Source organism: Haemaphysalis longicornis, unplaced genomic scaffold, assembly GCF_048455015.1.
Source record: "Haemaphysalis longicornis isolate Haplotype H1 unplaced genomic scaffold, Haemaphysalis longicornis Haplotype H1 scaffold_8, whole genome shotgun sequence".
Classification (NCBI taxonomy): Eukaryota; Metazoa; Arthropoda; class Arachnida; order Ixodida; family Ixodidae; genus Haemaphysalis; species Haemaphysalis longicornis.
The window spans coordinates 195,791,519-195,819,476 of NW_027526445.1; the positions used below are offsets into that span (position 1 = coordinate 195,791,519).

The following is a 27,958-nucleotide window of genomic DNA, read 5'->3' on the forward strand; positions in this document are numbered from 1 at the left end:
TTGACGTACTGCGTCGCGGGGCGCATTGCACCAACGCCTTGGTTGAACCTGGCTTTGTTCTGCCCTAATTCAGAGCCGTGTTTTGACGCGCGTGGACTGCCACGTCGTCGCGAGACACCCGTCGTGCTTTTCAAGGTGAGCGCGCTTTTTTTCTTTCCTTGAAGTGTTAAGACTTTCCCCTGGAGGCTGGTCGTGGTGCAAGCGCGACATTTACGAGCTTTGCACGCTCACACGAGTTATCGGCGGCGTGGCTTGGCAGTGCGAATGAAATATGAAATGACTTGCCAAGCTGTACTGTAAAACACGCGTAGGGGGCTTAGTGCATCTGGCACGGGAGAGCATATCATATTGGTTGGCGGTTCTAAACAGCCGTAGGTTGTAATTGGCGTCCATTTCAAACCTACGCTGGCCATAACTGTCGCGTAGTTTTCTGGTGTATTTCCGCAGTCCAGTAAAATTGTCCGAGCGCCGCATACATGTTCAGTTCTCATTACAGTGTAAAGTCGTTTTTGAAGCATGCTTACGAGCATGCGGCGAGTATTTGCTGTTGCTTCTTCAATAAGCTTTACTCGCACATCTTTTGCGGCAGTCAAGCTGCCAGTTCTGATTTTACGAATCTCATTCAATCTTCGAAGGCGTAGCTCTCTATCGGAACCAGCGCAACACATTTCTGTGTTAACAAAGGTACAGGTGCGCCAAAAATGTAACTATGCAGCTAAATGTCTCTCAGGTGTAGAAAAGGGCTCATGTACTGAACTTATACAGAATAACAGAACATATACATATACAGGCCGCAGCGATTTTTACATTTTAATATGTCATGTGGAGATAGCAATGCAGGATGAAAGCCTGCAGCTGGTGTAGAGAAACCTTTCCTGCGTCTCTCGCATGCTTTGAACATTTTGCATTTCACAGCAGTGTACTTAGGGTTATGCTTTGTCCCATTAGTTTACGCAGTGTGGTTTGCAGGAAATACAAAGCCTTCAAGAGCCATATTTTCAGACACCAAAAAAAAAGCAGGATGGACAAACAAACGATGTTGCATTTTTGTGTTCTCGGCCATCATGTGGGAGCCACAAGTCAGGACGTATGAAGCCCATCCCACACATTGTGGACCACTTCAAGTATAGGACAGTCTGTTGTGCATTCTTTCGCAGGCTGTGTCAGCGTGCTGAAGTCAGCTGGCTCATTTATGACCCATGAGTCCAGGTGCCACAAAGAAGCAAAGGATACATCAGTGCACTCTGACGACCTAAACAACAATATTTAAATGGAACCAGTAACTGCCCCAGAGCAATCACAGGGCCCCTGCCCATTTACGTTGATTCACGAGGAGAGCCCATCGTTAGCCAGTGCAAAGATGTCGACCCTATGACAGCGAATTGTGCACTGTTTCGCCCCAGCTGCAGAGCCAGCAACAAATGCTGTAATGGCTGTCCAGAGGTATTTTATTTAATATTCACACAAGAAAAATACTGAGAACAAGAACAAAATAAATCGCAACCCATAGGTGTATGTCGGTGGCACGAGGTGGTGTTTACTTTGTTCTTTTCCCTCCTGCCCACTTTGCATCTCTTGGCTCCCGTACAACCGTTTCAGCTTAGGCTCTCCGCGACGGTAGATAGATTATCAGATCTATCAGATCTAATTTTCAAAGAAACTGTGTGAACAATGACTGTTAAAAAAGAACCGTGTGAAATGTCTCTGGGTGTTCAAAATTAATTCGAAGCCCTGCACAAAAGCACACCACATAGCACAGGTGTAGCTTTGATATGTTAAACCCCATAATTTTTTTACATTTTTAAGATTTGTTTTGGGGACTTGCTTAACTAGTGAATTGTGTGCGTTTCCTTCAAGCCACTCAGAATAGTTTGTTTGTCAGAATAGTTTGTCAGACAGAGGCATGCTGCTGCTGTGCACAAGGTCACAGGTTTGATATTTGGCTGTAACACCTGTTTCTGATGATGAAGTATTAAAAGGATTGTGTACGTGCTGTGCATGTTAAAAGAACTCCAGGTAGGCCAATCGAAGGCCAACTGTACTCAAATTTCGCATCGGTAAAATGTATTTTGGACATACAGTGCGTATCACCAAACCAACTGGGACATTACTGGTAGCCCTGTGAAATGCGTTGATAATCAGTTGGGAATGTTTGAAAAATAAAAAATAAACTCCATCGCAGACAATGTGAGACCTGCCGGCAGATCGTGCAAGCAGCGATGAAGCGGAAGTGACATTGCAGCCAACCAGGCGATTGGTCCTCCAGCCAGCCAGGGGAACGGTCAAGCTCTGATGGGTGCGCTTCCCCTGGACCTGCTACAAACGGGAAGCTGTTGTGCACAGGTTTGCTCTGGCTTGCCGTCTGCGATGTAACTTCAGCCTGGTTGTAATATCTGCACGCTTCTCAATTTCGGATTCAGAGTCGCCAATGTTTGGTCATTTGTGCCATGCATACGTGTATGTCAGCTGTCATATTTTGTATCTTGCTGTCTTTTTAGGCAGACTAGGCAGACTAAATAGAAATGAGGTTTTCAAGAGGTCACATTTTTAAGTACAGTTGGCCTTTAATATTGAGTTGCACTATAGCACACCTTGTAGCAAGTTGTCAAGCGTTGAGCCCGGGATTTGTTTTTAAATGCCACTACTGAAACACCAGAAGGCAAGGTTTATCACAAGTGTTTTCAATTGCTTGCAGGCAGCATCTATCAGTGGCGCCGCCGTTTTCTGTGAGCAAGAGGCACTATACACGGGGCTGACGATCCTCAGGGAGGGAACTTGCTGGCTGCTACTCGTGTGCTGTGGACTGGACCTGGAGTAGGCTGAGCCAGCAGCTACCACACTTGAATTTCTCCAGAGGTTAGTTACTTTTTCAACAGGCCTAGCATTGTTTTCTTGTTTGCTGTATACCTAGGTGCTGAGTTCATTTGTTGTCATGCCCGGAATTTTTTTGGTAAAGCTTGGACATGTAGGGCAGACATGATCTTTTAAATTTTTACAAATTTTCTATCTTACGTATTGTGTTTGTCGTGAAATTCAGTCCAGCAGTAGAGCGCAGGAATTTCTGTAGTTCCGATAGGCTTTGTATGAAAACTATGAACTAGATAAACAAAGAACCTATAATAACCTGGGTTGTTTAATAGGAAACCTGTTATCCTCCTGAGCAAAGATTATGGGGTTCTCGGGTGCAGTGGGTGTATTTAAATAAGTTGTTCATGTGTTCATATTCATCATCGTCATCAGCCTATGTACGCCCACTGCAGGGCAAAGGCCTCTGCCATAGATCTCCTCAAACCCGGTCCTGTGCTAACTGCGACTAATTTATCCCTGCATACTTCTTGATCTCATCGGCCCACCTAACTTTCTGCCGCCCCCTGTCACGCTTGACTTCTCTAGGGATCCACTCTGTTACATTTAATCACCAACGGTTATCTCGCCTTCCGACGTGCAGTGCTCATATTATCTCATTTAAAATGGTACCTAAAATAATTTGGGAACCACTGTGTGGCAAATATCACAGGCTTGGCTCAAGGCATAAGAACTCAGATTTTATAAAAAAAAAGAAGATCCAGTAGCGTATAGGGTGTATGCTCTGGCCCCTAAACCGCACGGCGGGGCTACCCTCGCAAGGGGGCGACTTTATTTTTACAGTGAAACGCTGCCACACAGACAACGCATTCTCCAACGCAAAACATGGTATGCGGCTTGGTGTCCGCAAAAACCACTGTGCGGGTGGCACTTTTTTTTTTCTGCATGATTCGTGGGTTTACAAATGCCTTGTCATAATGAGTAGCTGGCTTTTTCTTTCGCTTCGGGATGCCAGATTGCATGTTCATGCTCCCTAGAGCAGCGGGCCTGAAACAGGCCGCATGATGAAAACAAACGCCAGGTTTTCGACTGTTTCAAAGCAAAGAATAGAAACCGTTCGAAGATGGTATGGCCGCATGCAACGAATTCACAAAGAAGGCATTGATGATGGGGTGAATCAATACCAAATCTTCTGTGCACATTTAATTGCAGGTGAGGACGATGCAATGTTGACCCTGTCATCTCACGCCGCGTCACATGCTTGAAATCCTAATTAGTGCTTGAAACTTTCACTATTTAGTTCATGCAGTGTACTTTATGGATTATGCACACCCATTCGGGCACTCGGCATCACCCTGGGCTATTTGAGTGTTTTGAAGTGAACTTGCTGTACAAGACCACTGGTAATTGTGGGCTTCCAACCATTTCCTTTCGACTGTTCCCTAATGACCAAGCCTGTTCCGTGAGCTTGTTTCTAATTTCCGCTTCATGTGCATCGGAATAAAAAACACTTGGAAGCGATTGGCGTAATCTTCGTCACCTCAAGTGAGTGAATCGTCGCTGCTGCACTTTATAATGCACACACACCTCACAAGCACTTCAACCTAGACCGTTTGCATAATTTCCTAACTTCGTTGGAAACCCAGTTTGAGGATGGTCGTGCGTTCAATGCATCAGAATACTGTCGCTACAGCTCCTCAACGTCTCTCACACTCCATAAGAAGCATGCAGCAGACCTTGGTGAAATGGTAACATGAGTGGCTCATTGCACATGCCAATGCCACATACAATATTGTCACAAGCTTTGGCAGAAACATTTTTGTAACTCCAGCCATGATCGTTTGGAGCAATGCAAGAAATAAGGAAACGGACGTTCGGGGATGATACTCAGATAGCGCGAAATGACGGCACTGCTCGCACAGCTCTCCAACCACACAAATAAAATCGGCTCCACTGTGTGGCTGAGTGGCCAGTGCATACACCGTATTTACAGTACAGCATGCATGTAAGCAGCATGAAGAAAATCAATCGTGCCTGCCCTATTTTCCAGGCGGCTCTTCAAGGTCAACCCACCACGGGCAGCAAGTGAACAGGCAGTGAAAGGATGAGCAGTAGTGTGCACTCGAAGCTGATGGAGTTGGTGCAAAGGCTGCGGACCAGTGAATCAAGCTGACGGCAGGTATTGTGCTTCTTTGATATGATGCTTATTTTGGCAGCCATTCTTAAATTTGTACTTTTTCAAAGCTTATAAGCTATTTGTCAGGCTAAATATTTTAATTTAAATGAATTTTCATTGTATAACTCTTGGAGGTTTAAACAAGCGCTTACAGAAGACAAGCATTCTGGGTCTTATTTTTGGCTGTCCTTTGACATATGTCAGTTTCTAATATTAAGCAATGTTCTTTGATGGCACTATAAGACAATTTTAGAAGGACAAGATAAGCATGTGTTTATCTGTGCCTAAATGAGAGGTCTGCATCGATTTTTAGAAAGACGTGATGCCATCAGCACTTTCAGACTTTGAAAAGGCACTGTCTGCACTGTTGGTGTTCATAAAGCTCAGCATTTCAGAAGCTGCGGACAAAAAACAACAACAAAAAAACAAGCAGAGCACTATTCAATGTTGGAGAAATTGTGATTTGCGCCTCTATTTCGGTAAGCATCTGGCCAAACCATTTATACCCAAGATATATCAACTTCGAATAACCATAAACAAAATTTTTAATCAGGAAAAAGGGCTTCACATAGTGTTTAAAAAAAGGCAAATCACCCTGGTTCTTTAGCTAGCCGGTCATCTTGTTTATTTTGTGTTGTGCTTGGTGTTATAGCATTCTGTAGCAATGAACCAACAGACTCAAGCAGTGAGTTTATCAAAACTGGGAAGCATATTACCTAAACATGATCTTGCCAGTGTGACTAAAATTCCAGTAGTTCTCATTAATGCGTCAAACATTTAGCATCCTAATTATGCCCGTGATGCTTAAAGGTTATACCACGCAAGGAATGCTGTGTTGGGTGCACGTCATCGTCTCCCTGCTGCCCCCTGTGCAATTCGGGGCCGTGACGTCTACCGATGCGGTGCCTATAAAAGATCGTCTCCAACACTTCGTCTTCAGTGGGCACGGCGGGCCTGGCGGGAGCATGGCTCGTTTTAACTCTTTCGCTACCGCAGAAAATTGACCAATTTTGGGGGGTCCAAGAAAACATTTTTTTTTCTGCTAAAAAATTATTTAGGCACTAATTGCAGGAGCACAAAACGCAGATTATTTAACGGCCTTTCCAATAACACCAGTTTTTTAAAGGTTTTCATATATCATAGTTGTGAAAAAAAATATCAAAATCAAAAGTTTTGTCAAGTTGTCGAAAAAAATGATAAAAAAGGAGTTGTGTATATCAAACCATCGGTAGTAGAAAAAAATTAGAATATACATTTTGCAGGGAAACATTTCAAAAACACACCCTAAAAAAAATGTCGACTTGCGCGGAACAGTTTTTCAGATATAAAAAAAAAATGTTAGCACGCACGGTGCTCGTGTCATGCGGTGAAGCCCAACCTCTAATTCAAACTGTGCAATTTTGGGTGGTTCGTTGGAATAAATCTGGCGGTTTGACGTTATCAGAGGCACCAATTTGCCCCCACATAACGTAAAAACATCTTGTCAATGGCTGACTTTGCATTTACAGCGAGCACAATATTCGGGGCAAGCACGCGATGCAGAAAAAAACATGCATGAAGTTGAAAACGGAACGCCGTGGCTGATGTTTGTTGTCGTTCACGGTCAGTTATCTCTAAAAACATAAAGCTGAGCTTTATTATCATCTTCTTACTCGCAATTGTAGCCTTGCTCGCAAAAATGAGGTACGATGAGCTAGAATCGTCCCCTGCGATCTTTGGCCGAGTAGCAGTCGCGCGCTAAAAAAGATCAGCACAACGAGCCTCTTCTATTGCAGCGCCACCTAACATTTTTCAAATGAAACAGTACAAAAACTTACCAGAGACTCCGTCCGAATAGACAGTTCAACTAAGCAGCAACATTAGACACCCGGATATACCCTCGCATGGAAACGAAACTGGAAGGCGAACAGCTGGCAGTGTAAGGCCGGTTTGAAGCGCTGTCCTCGGCGGAACAGATATCTGGCGACTGGGTGTGACCTTTTGACTTGCATCTGAAGTTCTTATCGCAGAAATCGGGTTAGGGTGGGGGGAAATGAGGAGCGGCGTGCTTTGTTCGAGGATCAGTCGCGGACGCTTCAGGCGCCATGGCAGTTAGCCTTGAAGTTGGGTAACTGCGTAGTTGCGCTAAATATGAATTTCGCGATGCAGAAACGAAACCGAAACTGTTGTAAACTGTTTGCGAATGGTCCTGGGGTAAGTAGAACTACCAGAGTACTTAGGACAACTTGCGCAAAGGCAATAAAACTGCCTAAAATCATAAAGTAGCTTTGCAACCAGGCACTGCTTGACATTTTCAGCCGATTTCTGGGATTATTACTGTCAGAGCGTGAACCTGACGATTGAAAATCGTTTGCTAGTTCCCCATTCACGCCCTGATAGCAAAAAACAAGCGCTGGTGCAGAGTAATTACGAGTTGCACGCATTCTTCGTTGGTAGCCTTGAGGCGCGATGACCACGCCCCTTTTCCACAACCAGGTGATTCAAAAGCGTGTCAAAAATCACGTTTCCGTTGCAAAAATGAAAACAAAACTGATTTTGAAAGGCCATTTTCTGATCTAACTCCGAACAGCTTTACTTGTTCGAGAAACGCCTGGAACGCTATGAAAAGGCGCTCCCAAAAGTATCGATCAAATTGATCGATTTTGATAGGCGCGGTAGCGAAAGAGTTAAGCCGCTTTTCTACCTCATGCAGGTTGGTTCAGTTTACACCAGTCTAAAAAGCGACAATCCTTTTCTGCTGGTCCTGCCGTGCCCCGGACAGTGCTTCAAATGTGCTTATGAATGCTTTGTTGTTCTCGAAATGCTTCTTTGCGGAGACGTTGAAACCAATCCTGGTCCTAAAACCCAAGAATTATTGTTGCAAATTTTGGAAGGGCAAGAGGCACTTCGAGGTGAGGTAGCAGACCTAAAAGTGAAAACTGAAAGCCTTTTAGGGGACTTGAAGAGCCGTTTTCTAGAGCTTGATATTCACATTAACGAGCTGAAATCAAAAACTGCAAGATTAAACGACATAGACAACGCCATAAGCTCCTTTTCTACCTCGGTGGAATCCCAAAGGCGTAAACTTGTCGACCTTGAAGACCGAAGCAGACGGTCGAACTTGGTGGTTTTTGGCATACCTGAAGACCGTGACGAAACAGAAGATGATCTTAAGCGAAAAGTCATTGGGGAAATATTTCAACGAAAACTGGAAGTTAAGTGCGAATCCGTAGGTCGAATTCACAGGCTAGGCAAAGGTCCTGTCAAAAGGCCAGTTATTTTATTTTTCCAGGACTTTAATGAAAAGGCTACTGTCCTTAAAAATGCAAAAAAACTAAAGGGCACAAAAATTTCCATTCAGAATGACTACTCAGCTCATACCCTAAAGAAACGAAAAATGCTCTGGGAAAGTGCCAAAAGCGAGAAAGCTGCTGGAAAAAAAGTCTATCTCGTCCATGATAAACTGCACGTCGACGGCGATACTTTTATCTGGAACGCAAACTCTAATCAGCGGCAAATAATTTCCACTCATTCTGATAAACGGCACACGCCTTCGCAGTCCAGTGGAGGGATTGGCAGCGACACGCTCGCGGTAGATATTTTAGACACGTCACCTGATGGTAGTGGAAACAATTCTGAGTCGTCTGCTCTGTGACAGCCATCTGAGAATACCATCAGGGTCGTTAACCTAAATGCCCACAGTCTCGCTAACAAAACTGGACAGCTTGAAGCCCTTTTGTTATGTCACAGCCCACACTTGACCGTTGTTACGGAAACGTGGCTTCACAGCGAGATACCAGATGACAACTTAGTGCCGCCAGGTTACAAAATATTTCGAAGGGACCGGCCAACTAGAGGTGGCGGTGTAGCAGTAATCTTAAAGACTGGTATTAAAGCCTCCCTTCTTGCGCAATCGCCAGACACTGAAAGCTTATGCTTAAGGGTTTCTTTCGGGAACAGAGTTATCATTGTTATCGCTGTGTACAGACCACCTGATTCTGGTCCCGATTTTCTTGTGAACCTGCGATCCCATATGGCCTCTTTTAGTAACAATAAGCTTCTCGTCCTTGGGGATTTTAATCTGCCCAACTGGGACTGGGACCGCTTGAGAACAAAACCCGATTCTTGTCACAGTGATGATATTTTTGACATAATGCTTACACACAACCTTGTCCAAGTAGTTAAGCAACCAACACGAGTTTGTGGAAATTCATCCTCTATACTTGACCTCGTTTTTCTACCCAGATCTTTCGAAAAGTACGACGTCTCTGTCGAACACGGTTTCTCAGATCACAAAATTGTCTTTGTGTCAATTTTTCTTTTTTATAAAAATGTAACAAGTTCCCCAGTACTCAGAAATGTGAAAAACTTTGCGAAAGCTAATGACACAGCAGTTATTGAGTATTTCGAAAATAACTGGTCTAATTTCGCTGATTATGATGTTGAGGTCCTTTGGAATAAATTTAAACATATGTGTTTATTCTGCTTGCGAAATTTTGTACCCGATAAAGTTAAAAGACCGCCAAATATACGCCCTGGGTATCTAGATCCATAATTCACCTTAAACGCAAAGCCAAGCGCTTGCGAAAAAAACGTACAGCACCTCAACAGCTCTCCGAGATCCGTACTGCCCTCTCCAATGCTATTACTCGTGCCAAGAGTTTCTACTTTAACACTACTTTACCGAACTTCATAAGAGAGGAACCACAAAAATTCTGGAACTTTATTAGACGGCGCAAAGAAAACGTCGCTGAAATTTCCTTCAACGGCTCTAAATTGACCAACCTCGAGTCATCGCGAATCACTTTAATTTGTATTTTCATAGCGTATTTTCACACTCTGAGTTGAAAGAGAGTAATACGGTAGCTTCCTATCCTGATGTTAATATAGTTTTGCACAATGGTGTCTTAAATATGTTACTCCGATTAAAAAACAAATCGACGCCAGGGCCCGATTGCATACCCAACGCATTTCTGCGGCGTTATGCGGAAACTGTGACGAAATTCCTTGTCCTTATTTTTGAATCTTCTCTTCATTCAGCCACGCTACCTTCTGATTTTAAAATAGCCCGTATCGTACCTATTCCCAAAAAAGGAGACCCACTCTTAATTCCTAGCTACAGACCCATATCTATGTTATCATCTGCCTGTAAGCTACTTGAGCACGTCGTTGCTACGTTCATAACGGAATTTTTAGATACCCATAAAATCCTCTCGCCATTTCAGCACGGGTTTCGCAAGGGATTCTCGACCATCACTCAATTACTTACAGTTGTTCACCACGCTTCTTCAATTCTAGATAAGAGAGAACAGGTTGACCTCATTCTCTTAGACTTCAGTAAGGCATTTGATCGCGTTCCACACGACAAATTAATCAAGAAATTACTTCAAATTGGGCTTCTACCGTTTATAGTTTCTTGGGTAACTGCCTATTTAACTAACCGCAGCCAGTACGTCGACATAAATGGAAGCACCTCTGACGCTCTCCCCGTTACATCTGGCGTACCGCAAGGAAGTGTGCTAGGGCCTTTACTTTTTCTTATTTTTTGTAACGACATTGTTAATGTTATAAATAATCCGGTCCAAATACGTCTTTTTGCAGACGATTGCATCCTTTTTAACGAAATTAATGGCATCGAGGATCAACTTGCGTTAAACTCAGCGTTAGAAAATGTTGCTTCTTGGAGCAAAACTTCTAACATGCAACTAAACCATGACAAAACAGTATACCTCCGAATGACTAGAAAGAAACACCCTTTGGAATTTACTTATTGTACTAGTGACCAACCGCTAAAGCAAGTATATGAACACAAATATCTCGGCGTAACATTAACCAGTACCTTAAGTTGGAACTCTCACATTACTAACATATGCGCTGCAGCTTTCCGTAAACTTTGTTTATTACGCCACAAACTCAAGGATGCTCCATCTCAAGTTAAATACTTAGCGTATACTTCAATAATTAGACCGAAACTCGAATATGCTTGCGTTATTTGGGATCCTCACACGAAAACCAATATCGATTGCCTCGAGAGAATTCAAAGAAGAGCCATCCGCTTTATTTATGGTATGTACGGGCGAACAGACTCCGTTTCGGCCTTCATGGAAAGACATGCTATCCCAACATTAGAATCCCGACGTAAATCAGTTCGGCTAAAATTGCTCTATCAGTTAGTTAACCGGAAGCTCTTATTTGATTCCAGCCCCTACATTAGTCTCCTGGCAACACGGCGCGGTCGTAATTCACATGCTCTTGCCTTAACTCCATATTTCGCCAAAACTAATCTTTTCAAATTTTCGTTTTTTCCACGCACGATCAGTGAGTGGAACACGCTACCGCTTGCCGCCCTTCTTTCGACAGATACTATCGACGCGCATGTCTTCCTGGGGACGTGAAAATGATTTGCTTTTGTCTTATCCACTGTTTCGTTGTGTTGTTGCATTGCTTTACTTCAGTGCCATGTTTCTCTTTCCCCCTTTTTTTTTGCAAAACGAAAGTCGTGTAATCCCGCTTAATTGGTTGTTGTATGTATGTGTTGTTAGGCTTGATGCCTTTTCATATTCTTTTTTTCCTGTTTATTGCCTGTACCACTCCTGCTTGGGCTTCATGCCTGCAGTATCGTGTAAATAAAAAAAAAATAATAACTCCGACTGTGCGCAGTCCACTTTATGCACATTGGGAACATTCAACCACCTCAGGAGCTGTACACCAGGGCTGGCTGCCTTACCTGCTTATTTCAATGCGTTTTATTCTCTTTGCATTGAGCTCTGTAGCCTTACTAAGATTACAAGCTTTCTTGTTCACATGGTGGGCATAAAAGCAAGTGTAACACAATTTTGTGGCCCTTGATAGCGTTGCAAGTTAAGGGGCCTTTGATTTTACAGTCAAGTACAGGTAACACACAATTTACAGAGCATGAAGGTAAAGCGCTGCTGAAGAGGGCGTTGGGCGAAATAGAACCGCAGAACCTTGCTTTCAGCACCATGCACACCACGACCATGGGTGCTGTATTTAACGTGTCTTCTAGCTAGACCGAATATTTGTTTAAAAGACCTTAAGGGTGCGACAACCTTTTCGTTCTGGCTCTGCTGCCAGGCAGGCTGCCAGAAACTGGTTACAGCAAGTCTACAAATCACATAGAATAAGTTTTTTTTAAATAGAAGCTCATAATTGAAGTATTGGGTATGATGACATATCATCATTTCCTCTTTTTGGGAAGTTCGCAGTGGGTTCATACGTGCACACAAAAGGTCTTTTAAAGGAAAGGGCAAAAATGTTTCAGGCTGACCACGCTGCGAGCGCTTGGCTACCAGGAGGGAGCAACGAAAATGAAAAGTGAAGAAAAAGGGGTGCTTCGGCCACTGCAGATTAGTCACGCGAGTGTGCGCCTGCTACCGTGACACCAATGTGAAAGGCGCGGGTGACGGGTGGGTGCGGGAGACACTGCAGGACATATTTCATGCTCGGGTTCCCCGAAAGCAAGCATTTTTGGGGGCATGCCTTACTACCAGTTCAGGTTCGCCGTGGTGGCCGCTGGGGGACCAGTACTGGAAAAAGGTCCATTAGGAGGTTGCGGCGCACACTGAACCTCTACGAGGTGTGTTGCGTCATTTTTACCTGATCGTAGGACTGGTTGCACGAGTTGTGTACATGAAGTGAAATGGAATGCCAAAAGCGAGGTGGCTAAAGACAGCAACGTTATTTAAATAATGATCTAGTTAAATTATGATCTAGTGCTAGTCACAAGGGTTTAAAAGAGCCTGGCTAATTCTGCTGGGCGTGACTGATTTTTATAGCTGGTTAGTAATTGCTTAGTTACACTTTTGTTTTATTTGCTCAGCTTAGCGTACGTCTCTATGTGCTCGACCACATGTGCTAGGCTTTATCCAAGTGCTAGTGCTAACCTTCAAAAACAGTGTTAGACGATTCTTTTCCCCTACCTGAACTCTGTGCAGAGATGCTGCAGGTGTGTAGAAAAAACAAATTGTCTGTGACATGTACAGTCATGGACAATTCAAATGCGAACCGCGGAGCGCATGGCCGAAGATACCCGTGCCGTCACCTGGCAGCGGCTGTAGAAAACTCACGGACATGCGCAGTTGATTGATTGTAGGGTTTAACGCGCCGACGCAACGCAGGCGATGAGGCGCGCCGTAGTGGAGGGCTCCGGATTAATTTTGACCACCTGGGGATCTTTAACGTGCGCCAAAATCTCGTACACACGGGCGTTTTTGGCTTTTCGCCTCCATCAGAAAAGCGGCCGCCGCGGCCGGGAATCGAACCCGCGACCTCGTGCTCAGCAGCGCAACACCTTAGCTACTGAGCCACCGCGGCGGGTGACATGCGCAGTTGAGATGAAGGGAGCGAGGCTGCGTGTTCCACTCCGATGTGTTGCCCTCTGCTCGCTTGCATGCTTGCTTTGTCGCCGCGCCGCAAGAGCGCTGAAAGCTGAGGTGTTAGCGAGGCGGCGCAAGATAGTAGGCAACTGCGGTTACTCGGCGCCCTCGATCGGCCACTCCCCGCCTTTGCCAGCATCACATAGCTGCACGTGCGTGGCGCAGTCAGGAGTTGATCCTGAGGCGTCGCATGCATGCCACAAGACCAAATGAAAATAAATTAACTAAATAAACATAAAATAAAATAAATAATAAACATGGGCAACGACGTCGTAACTAGGTTTATTTCGGCCAGGTAGCAGCCGCACAGCGCCGAGGCCTACAGATCGAAGCAAGTGCTTTGTGCCAACAACAAAAACAAATGAGATGATGGTGAGCGACAACCCGAAAACTGCCAATTAGCCGTGGCATTATTCCAAAAAAATGGTAAAAATGCAAGTGTCGTGGCAAACAGTCACCGGGATAGGCAGCAGCCCCTGGACAACAAAGGCAGTGGTGGGAGCCTTTTTGAGACACTTCAATACTTGGTGAAGTCCCCCTTGGCAGACACAACAGCCGCCACACGTCGATAGCCCGGAGGCGCTGCCACTCCTCTTCGACAGCTTGCCACAACGCGTCACGCGAGCCGCCCTGTAGCTGTCGGCTGCTAAGGGACTTCTTCATTGCACCCCACACATTCTCAATTATATTCATGTCCGCCCCCTGCGGTGGCCACTCGATCACCATCACGCCTCGCTCATCCAGTAGGTGTTTTACTGACCGAGCCATGTGTATCGGGCTTCGGTCGGGCTGCAAATAATACAGTCCATCCGCGAATGGACCATTGAGGGCGTTGGGTATCACCACGCTGTTAACGATGTCCTCGTAGGCAGCCGTGTTGAAGCGGCCCTAGACACGAACTAACGGACAGAGGCCATGGCTTGAAATGCAGTAGGTTAGTGCCGAAATCGTTCGGACGCTTGTTTATCTCTGGGCCATTGTCGGCAGATGCACCCGACGCATAATTCCGCTCCGGGAAGGGCAGTGCTGTAGGCAGCTAAATGACTGGATATGCTCCGCCGTTGTTTTTCCTATTGTTAGTCACAAAAGAAACTGGGCGCCCAAGCTTGGGAGCGCAACAGTTCTGACTGCTGGCGAGGGCTACGCCGAACCTAGATATGAAATAACTGCACTATAAAACGCGTGGTGAGTGGCAACAAACCTTCACGTAAACGAACATGCGAGCAACATGAAAGCTTGTCGTGGGCTCGTTTGCCTGGTCTATCTTTTAATTATATTGGCACTATCGCTGTGTATTCTATTACTATTTGGTTTTAAAAGAAAAGGAAAAACATTTGCTTCACTCATACCTGGTGTTCACGGCCCTCCAAATGTGTTGGCGCTGGTCCCAACGCTTGAAAATGTGGATTCGTCCGTGAAGAGAACACAGCTCCAGTCTTCCGCCGTCCAGATTGCGTGGTCTTCTGCGAAAAGCAGTCTCGCAAGCTTGTTTTCTTCGGATAGCTTGGGCTTTCTTGCAGGGACACAATTTCGTAGCCGCACATCACGTAAGCGGCGTCAAACAGTTTTCGTGCTTGCCGCCATGATTAGCATGTCTTGCTAACTTGTGGTAGCCCGTGGTCTGCATCCTCGGGGAAGATTCTCGATCCGGCCCTCATTGCGGAACACTTGCAAGATGCCATTCACTGTGCATAGTGGTCGTCCGGTGGCTTTCGCAATATCGCGCTGCCTAATAGCTTTTTGGAAGAGGTGGATCATGCGCAGTCGGTCTTTTCCCGGAACGCTTGGCATGGTCGGTTTCATGGAGGAAAGAAAAGGTTAGGAGAGGCCCTGACGTCACATTTGTGAAGCCGAGTCCCGCCATGACTTGAGCCCACGGAGCCCAGCACTCTATCCCATCATCCTTTGCTGTCTCCGGTTTGATTTGACTCACATGGCGTCGCCCTGCCCTCCCGCTTCGCAACGAAAACAACTTCGTCGCTAATTCCTCGGTGCGATATCATGTTCTAAGCTGTTGATTTCGCCTTCAATTTGCCCATTCTAACCCTCACCCAAAGTTTCAACCGAAAAACGGCCTTCGTTTTTGAGATAGAAGGACGATTTTTCAGCTCTTAAGCCTGGCAAAGTAGCGTTTGTCGTCGTCATAGCAACAGGCTCGCGGGATGGCGAGCGCATACGAGTAAGGGCCGCCTCCGACGGCAGAGTTTTCACACTGGCCTAATCTAAAAACGTTTGTCGTAGCGACTGTGCTGGTTTGCAAGCGTTGCGAGGCAGCCACATACCAAGCGCCTTAAAAATTTGTCCGTTCTATTTGCCCAAATTTGGCCGCCGCAGTTGTAAACAAGTAAGCAACATTGTCCATGGGCTCAAGAAAAATGACGCCACTTCCTCCACACTTTTCGCAATGCATTGGGATGCTAGGGGCCTCTCCTGAGTTTCTTTCCTCCATGGTCGGTTTCAAATGAGGCCATTGCTGACGGCCTCTCCGCATTTTATACGGTTTGTTTCCTGGTGTCGCTGTTGTATAAACAAAACCGTATAAAATGCGGAGAGGCCGTCAGCAATGGCCTCATTTGAAACCGACCATGCCAAGCGTTCCGGGGGAAGACCGATTGCGCATGATCCACATCTTCCAAAAAGGTATTAGGCAGCGCGATATTGCGAAAGCCACAGGACGACCACTATGCACCGTGAATCGCATCCTGCAAGTGTTCCGCAATGAGGGCCGGATCGAGAATCTTCCCCGAGGACGCAGACCACGGGCTACCACAAGTTAGCAAGACATGCTAATCGTGGCGGCCACCGCAGTAAAGCCGTCCCTGCCGTCTAAACTAATCAAGTGTGAGTTTTGGACCTTTCGGCAAGCACGAAAACTGTTTGACGCCGCTTACGTGATGTGCGGCTACGGAATTGTGTCCCTGCTAGAAAGCCCAAGCTATCCGAAGAAAACAAGCTTGCGAGACTGCTTTTCGCAGAAGACCACGCAACCTGGACGGCGGAAGACTGGAGCTGTGTTCTCTTCACGGACGAATCCACATTTTCAAGCGTTGGGACCAGCGCCAACGCATTTGGAGGGCCGTGAACACCAGGTATGAGTGAAGCAAATGTTTTTCCTTTTCTTTTAAAACCAAATACTAATAGAATACACAGCGATAGTGCCAATATAATTAAAAGATGGACCAGGCAAACGAGCCCACGACAAGCTTTCATGTTGCTTGCATGTTCGTTTACGTGAAGGTTTGTTGCCACTCACCACGCGTTTTATAGTGCAGTTATTTCATATCTAGGTTCGGCGTAGCCCTCGCCAGCAGTCAGAACTGTTGCGCTCCCAAGCTTGGGCGCCCAGTTTCTTTTGTGACTAACAATAGAAAAAACGACGGCGGAGCATATCCAGTCATTTAGCTGCCTACAGCACTGCCCTTCCCGGAGCGGAATTATGCGTCGGGTGCATCTGCCGACAATGGCCCAGAGATAAACAAGCGTCCGAACGATTTCGGCACTAACCTACTGCGATTTCAAGCCATGGCCTCTGTCCGTTAGTTCGTGTCGAGGGCCGCTTCAACACAGCTGCCTACGAGGACATCGTTAACAGCGTGGTGATACCCAACGCCCTCAATGGTCCATTCGCGGATGGACTGTATTATTTGCAGCCCGACCGAAGCCCGATACACATGGCTCGGTCAGTAAAACACCTACTGGATGAGCGAGGCGTGATGGTGATCGAGTGGCCACCGCAGAGGGCGGACATGAATATAATTGAGAATGTGTGGGGTGCAATGAAGAAGTCCCTTAGCAGCCGACAGCTACAGGGCGGCTCGCGTGACGCGTTGTGGCAAGCTGTCGAAGAGGAGTGGCAGCGCCTCCGGGCTATCGCCGTGTGGCGGCTGTTGTGTCTGCCAAGGGGGACTTCACCAAGTATTTATTTATTTATTTATTTATTCAAAAATACCCCTAAAGGCCCTCACTAGGAGGGTATTACATAGAGGGCAGGATACATTGAGAACGAGAAAAAAAAGAATACTAGCAGCACGTAAACACGCAAACAAATAAATACAAGTGGGTGTGAGGGAAAAAAAAAAAAGCAAGAAAGAAGGAAAAACAAACAAAATCTTGAAGGAACTCTAGAACCTATAAAAGCACTTTTTAGTAAAGTTAACATACGAAGTAAGTGTGTAAAAGTTCTTGGAATTTGGTCGGATCTGTAAAATTTACAATGTGAGATGGTAGGGCATTCCAATCCACAATTGTGCGAGGTATGAAGGATTGTGAATATTTGGAAGTGTGGCATTTTACACGTGTCACTTTTAAGGCATGGTCCCGTCGGGGAAAGATGGTCGGTGTCGATGAAAAGAAATCAGGATGAAGAGAAGAGTGATGGTACAGTTTATGAAACAATGATAAACGTGACAGTTTACGTCGATCTGATAGGATAGGTAAAGATGCGCGATGTTTTAGAGCCGTGACGCTGGTATGACGTGAATAATCTGAAAAGATGAAACGAACGGCACGATTTTGAAGGGATTCAATTTTGTCAACTAAGTAAGCTTTGTCAGGGTCCCAAATGGCAGATGCGTACTCAATTTTAGGTCTGATGAGAGTTGTGTATGCAAGTTTGCGGAGGTTAGATGGAGCATGTTTTAGTCTTTGCTTTAATAAACCCAATGAGCGGTTGGCGGATGCAAGAATGATGTCGATATGATGATTCCATGTCAGGTCACAGTGCAGGTTAAGTCCCAGGTACTTGTAGGTGTCTGCTAGCTCAACAGTTGTGTTATTTAAGGAATAGGAAGTTTGAATGCGCGATGCGTGGTTTGTGAATGACATAAGTTTAGTTTTAGAATTATTCAACGACATTAACCAAGTGGAACACCAAGTAGATATAGAGTCAAGGTCAGTTTGGAGGGCCAGTTGGTCAGTAGAGCAGGTTATTGTACGGTAAATAACACAGTCATCAGCAAACAGCCTGATCCTTGAAGAAACGCAATTAGGTAAGTCATTGATAAAAATTAGAAAAAGTAAAGGGCCCAGGACACTGCCTTGAGGAACACCAGAGTGTACTTGACCGAAAGAAGAATTAACGTGATTAGCAGATGTGAATTGAACCCTTGATGACAGAAAATCTTTAACCCATGCAATTACAAGAGGGTGGATATTAAGTTGTGTAAGTTTGATTAGCAATCTGTGGTGAGGTACCCGGTCGAAAGCTTTGGAAAAATTCTAGAAATATTGAGTCGATTTGAAGCCCTGCGTCAACGGAAGAGTGAATATCGTTAATAAAACCAGCGAGCTGAGTGTCACACGAATACCCTTTCCTAAACCCGTGTTGGTATTTAAAGATGATATTATGTTCTTCTAAGTAGCTAATCACCTGTGAGTGGATGATGTGTTCGAGAAGTTTACAAATAGTGCTTGTTATTGATATCGGTCTGTAGTTGAGTGGTGATAAGGAATTGCCGAATTTAAAAATGGGTGTTACTTTTGCTATTCTCCAATCTTCAGGAATTGCACCAGATGAAATGGACTGTGAAAAAAGAGCGGACAAGATGCGATAGATACCATCAGAAGTATTCTTTAGTATTTTATTATTGAAACCGAGGTGGTCCGGAGCAGAAGAGTTTTTTAGTTTGTTAAGTAAAGATTGAATTCCGACTTCGCTAATCGTAATCACTGGCATGTTAGCGTCAGTAATGTTGCTTACGTTAGGACAACTGATAATGTTTTCACGGGTAAATACGGAACAAAAGCTATCGTTAAACACCTGCGCGCAACCATCCTCTGGAATCAAGGCACCATTGACTGATGAAAGCGTAATAACGGGATGCGATCGGGGGTTAATTAAGCGCCAGAACCTTTGTGGACTGTTAGTTAACATCGAGGGTAAATCGTGAGTGAAAAAATGACGGCGTGTGGTTTTAAGAAGCGCTTGATATTGTTGGTCACACATTTTGTAGAGGTGCCATGAAGTCGATCCTTTATTCTTGCCTGCTTTCCTGTAAAGTCGTTTCTTTTTGTTATTAAGGCGACGAAGTTGATCGTTAAACCAAGGAGCAGTGTTAGTGCATGATATGGTAATCACTGGTATATATTTGGCGATGAGTTGAGAAAACTTATTTTTGAAAAGAATCCAGTTTGCTTCGATAGAACGGGACAGATATTCACGCAGAAATGCTTCAGAAAAAATGGATAATTCATGGTTGATACGATCGAAGTTAGCTCTGTTGTAACACCTTATCGGTTTACTTGTTATTTTTTTCTTATGAGGTGAATAACTTAGATTTCCCGTGATGATGCAATGATCTGAAAGCCCATCGAGTTTGATGATGTCAGAGCAAAGATCATGCAATGATCTGAAAGCCCATCGAGTTTGATGATGTCAGAGCAAAGATCGGGATTATTAGTCAGGATTAGATCAAGGGTGTTGGCTGAGGTGGCGGATAGTCTTGTGGGCTCGGTGATAAGCTGAACAAGGGAGAAATCAAGGCAACACTCAAGGAACGCAAGAGCTTCAGTATCGCTGGCGATTACAGATAACGTAGACCAATTAATGACCGGAAAATTAAAGTCACCAAACACAATGAGCTCTGAATTAGGAAAACGCGTACAAATGTCACTCAAAACTTCACGAAATTCGTTAGCAAATAACGTATGCATGTCGGGGGGGCGATAAACAACACCAATAATGACATTAGTTATTCCACACCTCAATGACACCCATACACACTCAAGAAATGAATTGTTTGGAATTAATACAGCGATTAATTCTTTTTTTACCGCAAGAAGCACACCGCCGCCTCTACGATGTGCGCGGTCACAGCGAAAAATGTTAAACTCAGAGTTACACACCAGAATCAAATCATCCGGAATAACATCACTGAGCCAAGTTTTAGTTAGGGCGATTACAGATGACGAACATGAATCAATCAGTGATGAAAGCGCCACGTTTTTTGACATTACACTCCTAATATTAGTAAACAAAAAACTTTGGATGGTGGTGGAACTATTCTGCGCACTGGAAGGCGAGGGCAGGTTAGTAGCTGGGTGTAAACGAAAATGTCACTGTCCTGGGCTTGCCGAAGGGCTTTTACCTTGATGAGTGCTAGGGGTCTGCTGCGCAACATGCACTGCGCAATCGCCATTTGAGTCCCAAGTGTACGTATCAGTGTTAATAAGTAGTTTATCGAAGGATAGACGGACACGATCACCGTCTTTCTTAATAGACTTGGAAAAATGCAGCAGTTTTCGGCGTTTATCGCGAACAGCCTGAGAGTAGTCGCGAGAAATACTCAGTGTAGTGTTTTTTAATTTGAAACCACAGCTCATCACTGTATCGACTTCTTTTTCGTTGTAAAGTTTAGCTATAATAGGCCGCGGTTTGTCAGGGGAAAAGCGGCCTATCCGGTGAGCCCTCACTACAGTCGATACTGTTAGTTCTAGCTTAGTAGAGCAAAATTCCTTAATGAGGCGCTCAGATTCGTCCCATGCCTCAGATTTGTTAGGATCGTCAATGCCATAGAAGAGGACGTTCGACCTGCGGGAGCGGTTTTCCAAATCGTCAACTCTCTCTTGGACTTTAGAAAACACTTCGCTTCTAGTCACGGCAGTGTCCGGAAGCGTCGCCGATTTCATTTTAGCCTCCAATTCTTCTACACGCTTTGTTAGGGACTCTAAGTTATTTTGCAGTGTTATGTGAACCTGTAGGATTTTGTTAACTCCTTCAAGAAGGCTAGTGTTACTGGCCTCCAGTCTCTGCACAGCAGAAAATACAGATTCGAGCTTTTCTTCCTGAGCCTTGGTCATGGGACCAGGGTTTGATTCGATGTCCGAAGCAAGCATCAAGAGCCGCCAAATGTACACTGCATTTGCACGAAAACGCTTCAAAATGTGGGGTGGCCACGACACCGCTAAGAGACATACATTATCATCCCGGTAACAACAGCAATCATAGTAACTGACCTGGAAAAGCATTCCCAGTGAGTGGCGAGACATTTCCCAAGCGGTGTCGTGGCCGAAAGCTGCGTCGTAGGCTGTGCGCTTTATAGTCTCCGGGTAATCAGCAGCCAGCGTCGCGTGTTGCCAGATGCGATACCGCGGCTTGTCCAGAACTGGCGGTGAAACGAGTGTTCAAAAAGGCTCCCGCCACTGCCTTTGTTGTCCAGGGGCTGCTGCCTATCCCGGTGACTGTTTGCCACGACACTTGCATTTTTACCATTTTTTTGGAATAATGCCACGGCTAATTGGCAGTTTTCGGGTTGTCGCTCACCATCATCTCATTTGTTTTTGTTGTTGGCACAAAGCACTTGCTTCGATCTGTAGGCCTCGGCGCTGTGCGGCTGCTACCTGGCCGAAATAAACCTAGTTACGACGTCGTTGCCCATGTTTATTATTTATTTTATTTTATGTTTATTTAGTTAATTTATTTTCATTTGGTCTTGTGGCATGCATGCGACGCCTCAGGATCAACTCCTGACTGCGCCACGCACGTGCAGCTATGTGATGCTGGCAAAGGCGGGGAGTGGCCGATCGAGGGCGCCGAGTAACCGCAGTTGCCTACTATCTTGCGCCGCCTCGCTAACACCTCAGCTTTCAGCGCTCTTGCGGCGCGGCGACAAAGCAAGCATGCAAGCGAGCAGAGGGCAACACATCGGAGTGGAACACGCAGCCTCGCTCCCTTCATCTCAACTGCGCATGTCCGCGAGTTTTCCACGGCCGCTGCCAGGTGACGGCACAGGTATCTTCGGCCATGCGCTCCGCGGTTCGCATTTGAATTGTCCATGACTGTACATGTAATACTGGCCAAAGTTCCCATTTACACTCATATACTCTCCCACCCCACCCCCCTCAAGTTCGGATACTGCATTCTTCGGATACAGTGAACATTTTTCATTTTTTATCAGATTTAGAGGGTCCTATGTAACAGGTGTAGACTGTATTTGAATGAGTTGTTCATGTGCTCATATCTTCACACCTAAAATGGTGCCCAAAATAATTTGGAAACCATTGTATGTAAAATATTGCTGGCTTGCCTCAAGGCATAAAATTTCAATGTCGTCTAATAGCTTGTAGAATACAGTGCAGCATAAATATAAGCATAATAAATCATCCCTCTCTCTCTCTTTTTTTTTTTTTTTTTTTTTCAGGCAGCTGTTTGACATCGATCCAGCTACAGGAACGAAGTGGAAAGGTGGAAAAAGGGTGCGCACGGCTGTGCATTCCAAAATCCTCAGGCTGATCCAGAGGCTGCGGGCTAGCATGTGAATTTGGAGGTGGGTATTTTACTTCGTTCGTGTGTATATCAATGTGGCAAGCCTGTTTAAATTTGTAATTTTTGAAGCTCATGAGCTAATATATTAATTGCTCGTGTCAAGCTAATATTGCAAATTAAGCAAATTTTGAATATATATTTGTTAAATGTGTGCACAACCAGTTACAGAAGACAAGCCTTCTGGATCTCATGTGTCGTTCTGCCTCGACATGCATCAACTGATTGTATTAAGATACATTCTTTGATGGCACTGTAAGATAATTTTAATGGGACAAGATGAACAGGTTTACATCTGCACTTGGATGAGAGGTCTGCAATTGATTTTGTGGAAATTCGTGATGTCCGCATGTGGAGACTTTGAAAAGGCACTTTCTGCTCTGTGTTTACAAAGCTCAGCATTTTTGGCGCTGCGATCAAAAAAAAGAATCAACAGAGCAGTGGTCAGTGTTGGAGAAGTAATGATTTGTGTCTCTGTTTTGGTAAACTACTGGCCAAACCTCTTATATCCGATATAGATCAACGTATAATAACCATACACAATTTTTGTTTCTTGGGAAAAAGGGCTAAATGGGGTGATGGAAAAAAGGCACAGGCAGTGTTCTTTAGCTAGTCAGTCAACTTGTTTATTTTTATCATGTCTAGTGTAGCATCTGCTGCAATAAACCAGCTAAATCATGAAACAGGTAAATTATCAAAACAATGTTGTGGATATGACTAAAATTTTAGCAGTTCTACTTAATGCTGTAAATTACGAGGTCGCAGGTTCCATTCCCTGCCGAGGCGGCCACTTTTCTGATGGAGGTGTAAAGCAAAAACGCCTTTGTGTAAGAGATTTCGGCGCACGATAAAGATCCCCCAGGTCGTAAAAAAATTAATCCGGAGCCCTCCACTACGGCGCGCTTCATCACCTGCGTTGCGTCCGCACGTTAAACCGTACAATCAATCAAATTACATTTTGCACCCTAGCAGCCACATTCTAGTCTGCACCGGCCTGTGATGCTTAAAGCTTATGCTGTGTAACAAATGCCGTGTTGTGGGCTAACTGCATTTGTGCACAGTGTACTTTACACAGACATTTTGAACATTCAACTGCCACAGCAGCTGTACACCTTATTTGCTTATTTTGATGCACTTTATTCCCTCTGCATTCAGCTGCCTAGCCTTAATAATGTAGCCATATTAAAATTACATGCTGTGCGAGTATGATAGGCATCAAAAACAAGCATAACAGAAGTTTGTGGCCCTTGCTGGTGTTACACATTTAAGGACCCTTTAATTTTGCAATCCTGTGCAAGCAACACACAGCTCCCAGAACATAAAAGTAAAATATGGATAGAGAGGAGTTCAGGCTAATCCCTTTCCCCCACTGTGAACTCCATGACCATGGGGGCTCCATTTAAGGAGTCTTGTAGCTGAATTAAATGCTTGTTAAACAGACCGTAAGATGCACCGACTACGTTTTAACTCTGGCTCTACAGCCAGGCAGACAGGCTGCCAGCAACAAGCTACAGCATGTCCACAAATGAAACAGAGATTGGGTTAAAAACAAGCGTGTAGTTAAATTACTAGGTGTGATGGTATGCTGCACCATTGTGGGCATAGTATGCTTATACGACAAGATCATTCAATTAGTTGGAAAATAGCTTAAAGGGACACTGAAGGGATTTGTAAACATTGCGGGATTAAGCGCAAATTGTAGTCTGGAGTCTGTATGCCATGTTTCGATCACACTCGCTGCGTTTACATGACTTTATTGACTAGAAAAATCAATTTAAAAATGCTATTCTCCTCTCTGCATCCTCACCCATTTTCTGTGGCATTTCGCATGACGTCACAAAAAGGTGGCTTGGCTTGACTGCGCTACTGCACGGCTTGCCAACGCCGCTCCGACAGAGTCAGTCGACCCAGCGTTTAGTTCGCTGGCTGCCGACAGGTCATCACAATTCCTTCGCTCAGTTGAAACTAAGCCACGACAAATTTGTGAATGGAAGAATGTGCCTTTAGTTTGGTAGTTTGTATACTGTATCAAGCTGTAAATCCAGGTCGCTCCATGCTAGTAGGAATATCTAAGGCCAGTTAAAGGTGGGAGAAGAGTCAGCGAAGTAAATAAAATCAACAGAAACTTCTACAGTACACCATGCAACTAGGGTGCAGGAAGCACCGTTTTGCACAGCGGTCAGCAGCATGACCGCACATCTGTGAACGCTTTTTCGGCTAAGAAATGCAATCATAGACGTGAGACATTGTGGGAATTTGGGGGACGCTTACTGGGGAACACAAAACAAGAAATAGTCATACAGGGTCCTTGAAATACGAAAACTAAATAAAAATGTAATCTTGCCATACATCATATACGTCATATTTGCAACTTCGGCAGCGTTGTCTCATCGCCAAGTGCTTTAGAGCTCATGGTGTGATGTTTTGCAAGTCGCAAGTTCGAATCCCCAAGAGTGCAGGCTTTTCTTTTTCTTTTTTTTTTTAGGTTTATTCGTTTTTCGCCGATGTTTTCTGTACTGAATTCAGGCACTGTTGAATTTGCGCTGTAACGTTCATTGCCCCAAGAGAGAGTTCGCAGAACGGGCGCAGACTGACACTGATACGCTAGCGAGTTCTCGTTGGCGTGCTGTTGCCATAAGCACCGACTACTTGCGGGCAGTGGGCACAGTCTGGAATCAGCAGACCCTTGGCCTGGTGCGAACATGCTTTTTACGATACGGGCCAGCCAAGCTCTGAGCTATAGGCCCCATCCAAAGATGGGGGGAACAGTGCATCGCATTTGAGTGTCTGAGGCGACGCGGAGGGTGTTCATCCGCTGCGTACACATCTGCTAGTGATTGCTACGATTCCAAGCCGTACTGGCAGGCTTATCTCAGGCATTTTACATTGCAGAAGCACAGTATGAGGTAATCAGAATGCCCCTCCAACGATAATGTCGGATGCCAAGCATATTGTTTCACAGAACCGAAACCGAAACTTGTTTGAATTTTAATCTTGGACATTGTCCAATCATGTAGCACCTTTTACTGATGTCATTGCTGTTAGTTGGTGCGGCCGTCGCAAACCACGCATGGCAGTCTTTTTCTTTTTCAGGCTTTATAAAATAAATACCGCCTTATCACCCAGATAAACCATGAAAAATGTGTTCATTTGAGCCAGTCTACCCAGTGCAAGCAAAAACAGGAGCTTGAAAAATTCACTTCCCTTTAAATGCATATTTCAAGATAGTATTCATTTCTGGATTTTAAAGAAGGTTGCCTGAAAAATGGTTTTGATTTAGCAGGAATTACTGCTTTGAAACCAGCTATTTACTCAGCAGCAGTTGCAACTTCCAGTTGTAATATTTTTTTAGTGTTTGCCTGGCCAAGTGAATAAAATCTAAACCAATCCAGGGCCTCCAGCCTTTTAAAAATTCCAGTGCAGAGACAAAAAGTGCTCTTTTTGGTATTTGTTAGAATTGCTTAAAAAATTTTAACGCGAAAGGGTTGTAAGCCGGGATCCACAATAATCTGACTGATGTCATATCCATCACGGAAATGACATTGCCAGAAAAACGCGGCTGTGCCAGGATTCAATCCGGGTGCTCTGTCGGCGCAACGGGAGGTGCCAGGCGCTTTACCGACTCCGATACGAGCTGAAGCGCACACCTGTCAACTCCCCCGAATTGTTCGGGAGACTCCCGAATTTTCACCACATCTCCCAATTGCACGAATGCTATCTAGAATCTCCCAAAAAGTGGCCGCCACAGCAGACACATCGTGTACTTTTTTTAATCACGCTTGTACGTCAGCCTTTCCCGCTGCGGTAGTTGCGGTGACACTGAAAACCACTTGCCACCATACTTCTGGTTCCTTGCAATCACTAGCGTTGATGCGGAAGTGAAGTTTGGTAGAGTAGCAAAAGTGATGCTGCAGCTGCTTGCCATGCCACACAGCAACGCCGAATGCGAGATGATCTTTCGCATGGTTAAGAAGGCGAGAACCAAATTTCGGTCTTCGGTTTCCAACAAAAATGACTCCTCATAGTGAAAGGTGACCATGCAAACCGGACATTATTTTGAGCAGATTTTTTCTGACAAGTTTTTGAAGCTTGCGAAGTCCGTGACTGCAAGGTTCCTTCACATGTGAAGTTCGGCGCCAGCCACTACAAGAACAAGGAGTACAATTTCTCATGATGCAGGGGCAAAGCCGCTGACAGTAAACATCTTTGCCTTGTTCTGATAAGTCTCCAGTGTCGGTAATTTCCGAAATGCTATGCCAACTCCCCCCCCCCCCCCCCCTTCCCCTGGCCTTTTCCCGCATTTTCATGTTGCTAGGTTGGCAGGTCTGAACGTGACATATATCTTTCGTATAACCTCTTCTATTTCGATGGTGCTGCTGTCTAAAAGAGTGAAGCGAAGTAGTGCATCACGATGCTAATAAGCGCCGACAGCTGAGCTCGCTGAGTGCCAGCTGAGCTCTTCGCAATGCAACGGTCTGCCGTACACTCCACGGAGCAGGGACGCAGTGGTCGCACGTTTGCAAAAGCAACAGGCCAGCAGGTTGTCGCTCGCCAAGCGCACCCACAGACAGCCCCGCAAATCATGCTCGTTCACCGAATGATTCGCTGGCAACCCATCCGGCTTCGTTCGCATGGCTTACGAGCACGTGGTTTCATTCGGGTGCAATCCAGTGTGCAATCTGGGTTGATAAGTCTGACGGTGCCATAACGAAGAAATGTAAATAGTAATGTGCAAGTTCATATCGACGCAGACATTTAACTGATCGCGCCGGTCACTTTCGTGTTTTACCGATTTACCGATTCCTATGAGGAGTTTACCGACCCCTGTGAGAGGGATCAACCACATTTTTTTTCACCTGACAGGGCCCACATTTCAAAGGTGTTCTAAGAAATAGGCTTTTCTAAGAAATAGTGCTATATTTATTAGAAAAAAGTTTAAATGAATCTAGCTCTTAGTTTTTGTTAAGTGGCTAGTTGCTCTTGCGTTTTTTCCTTTTCTCTTCTTTAGGTGATGCCAGGGAACACGGCAGAGGGTGAACACGGCAGAACATGGCAGTTTGTGTGAAAATAAATTGTATGTATTTGTGTTCAACCCAACATGTGTCCAGATACTTCTTGCATGCAGAGCTACAGGCTTTGCCAGCATGCATGCATGCATGCATATGGCGAACATTTCATGGCAGCTGTTGCCAGAGAGCGGACGTCTCGGGTTTGCAGAATTACAGAATCACGGAAGTTACGGAACTGTTGTTTGGACAAAACGGGCACTGTAGTAATGCAAGTTACAGAGCTTCCGTTAACAAGAAAAGAAACGGACACTTTACGCATAGCTTGCACGGAATG

General features: G+C 45.1%; 1 long non-coding RNA gene across 1 annotated transcript; it reads left to right on the top strand.

Moving 5' to 3' along the window:
- LOC144149610 (uncharacterized) lies at positions 1–27,680 on the top strand. The gene is made up of 6 exons (XR_013318341.1): positions 1–135; positions 2,183–2,343; positions 2,696–2,856; positions 4,856–4,984; positions 22,494–22,619; positions 27,624–27,680. It is a non-coding gene; the product is annotated as an uncharacterized LOC144149610 (long non-coding RNA).
- Positions 27,681–27,958: the final 278 nt, after the last annotated feature.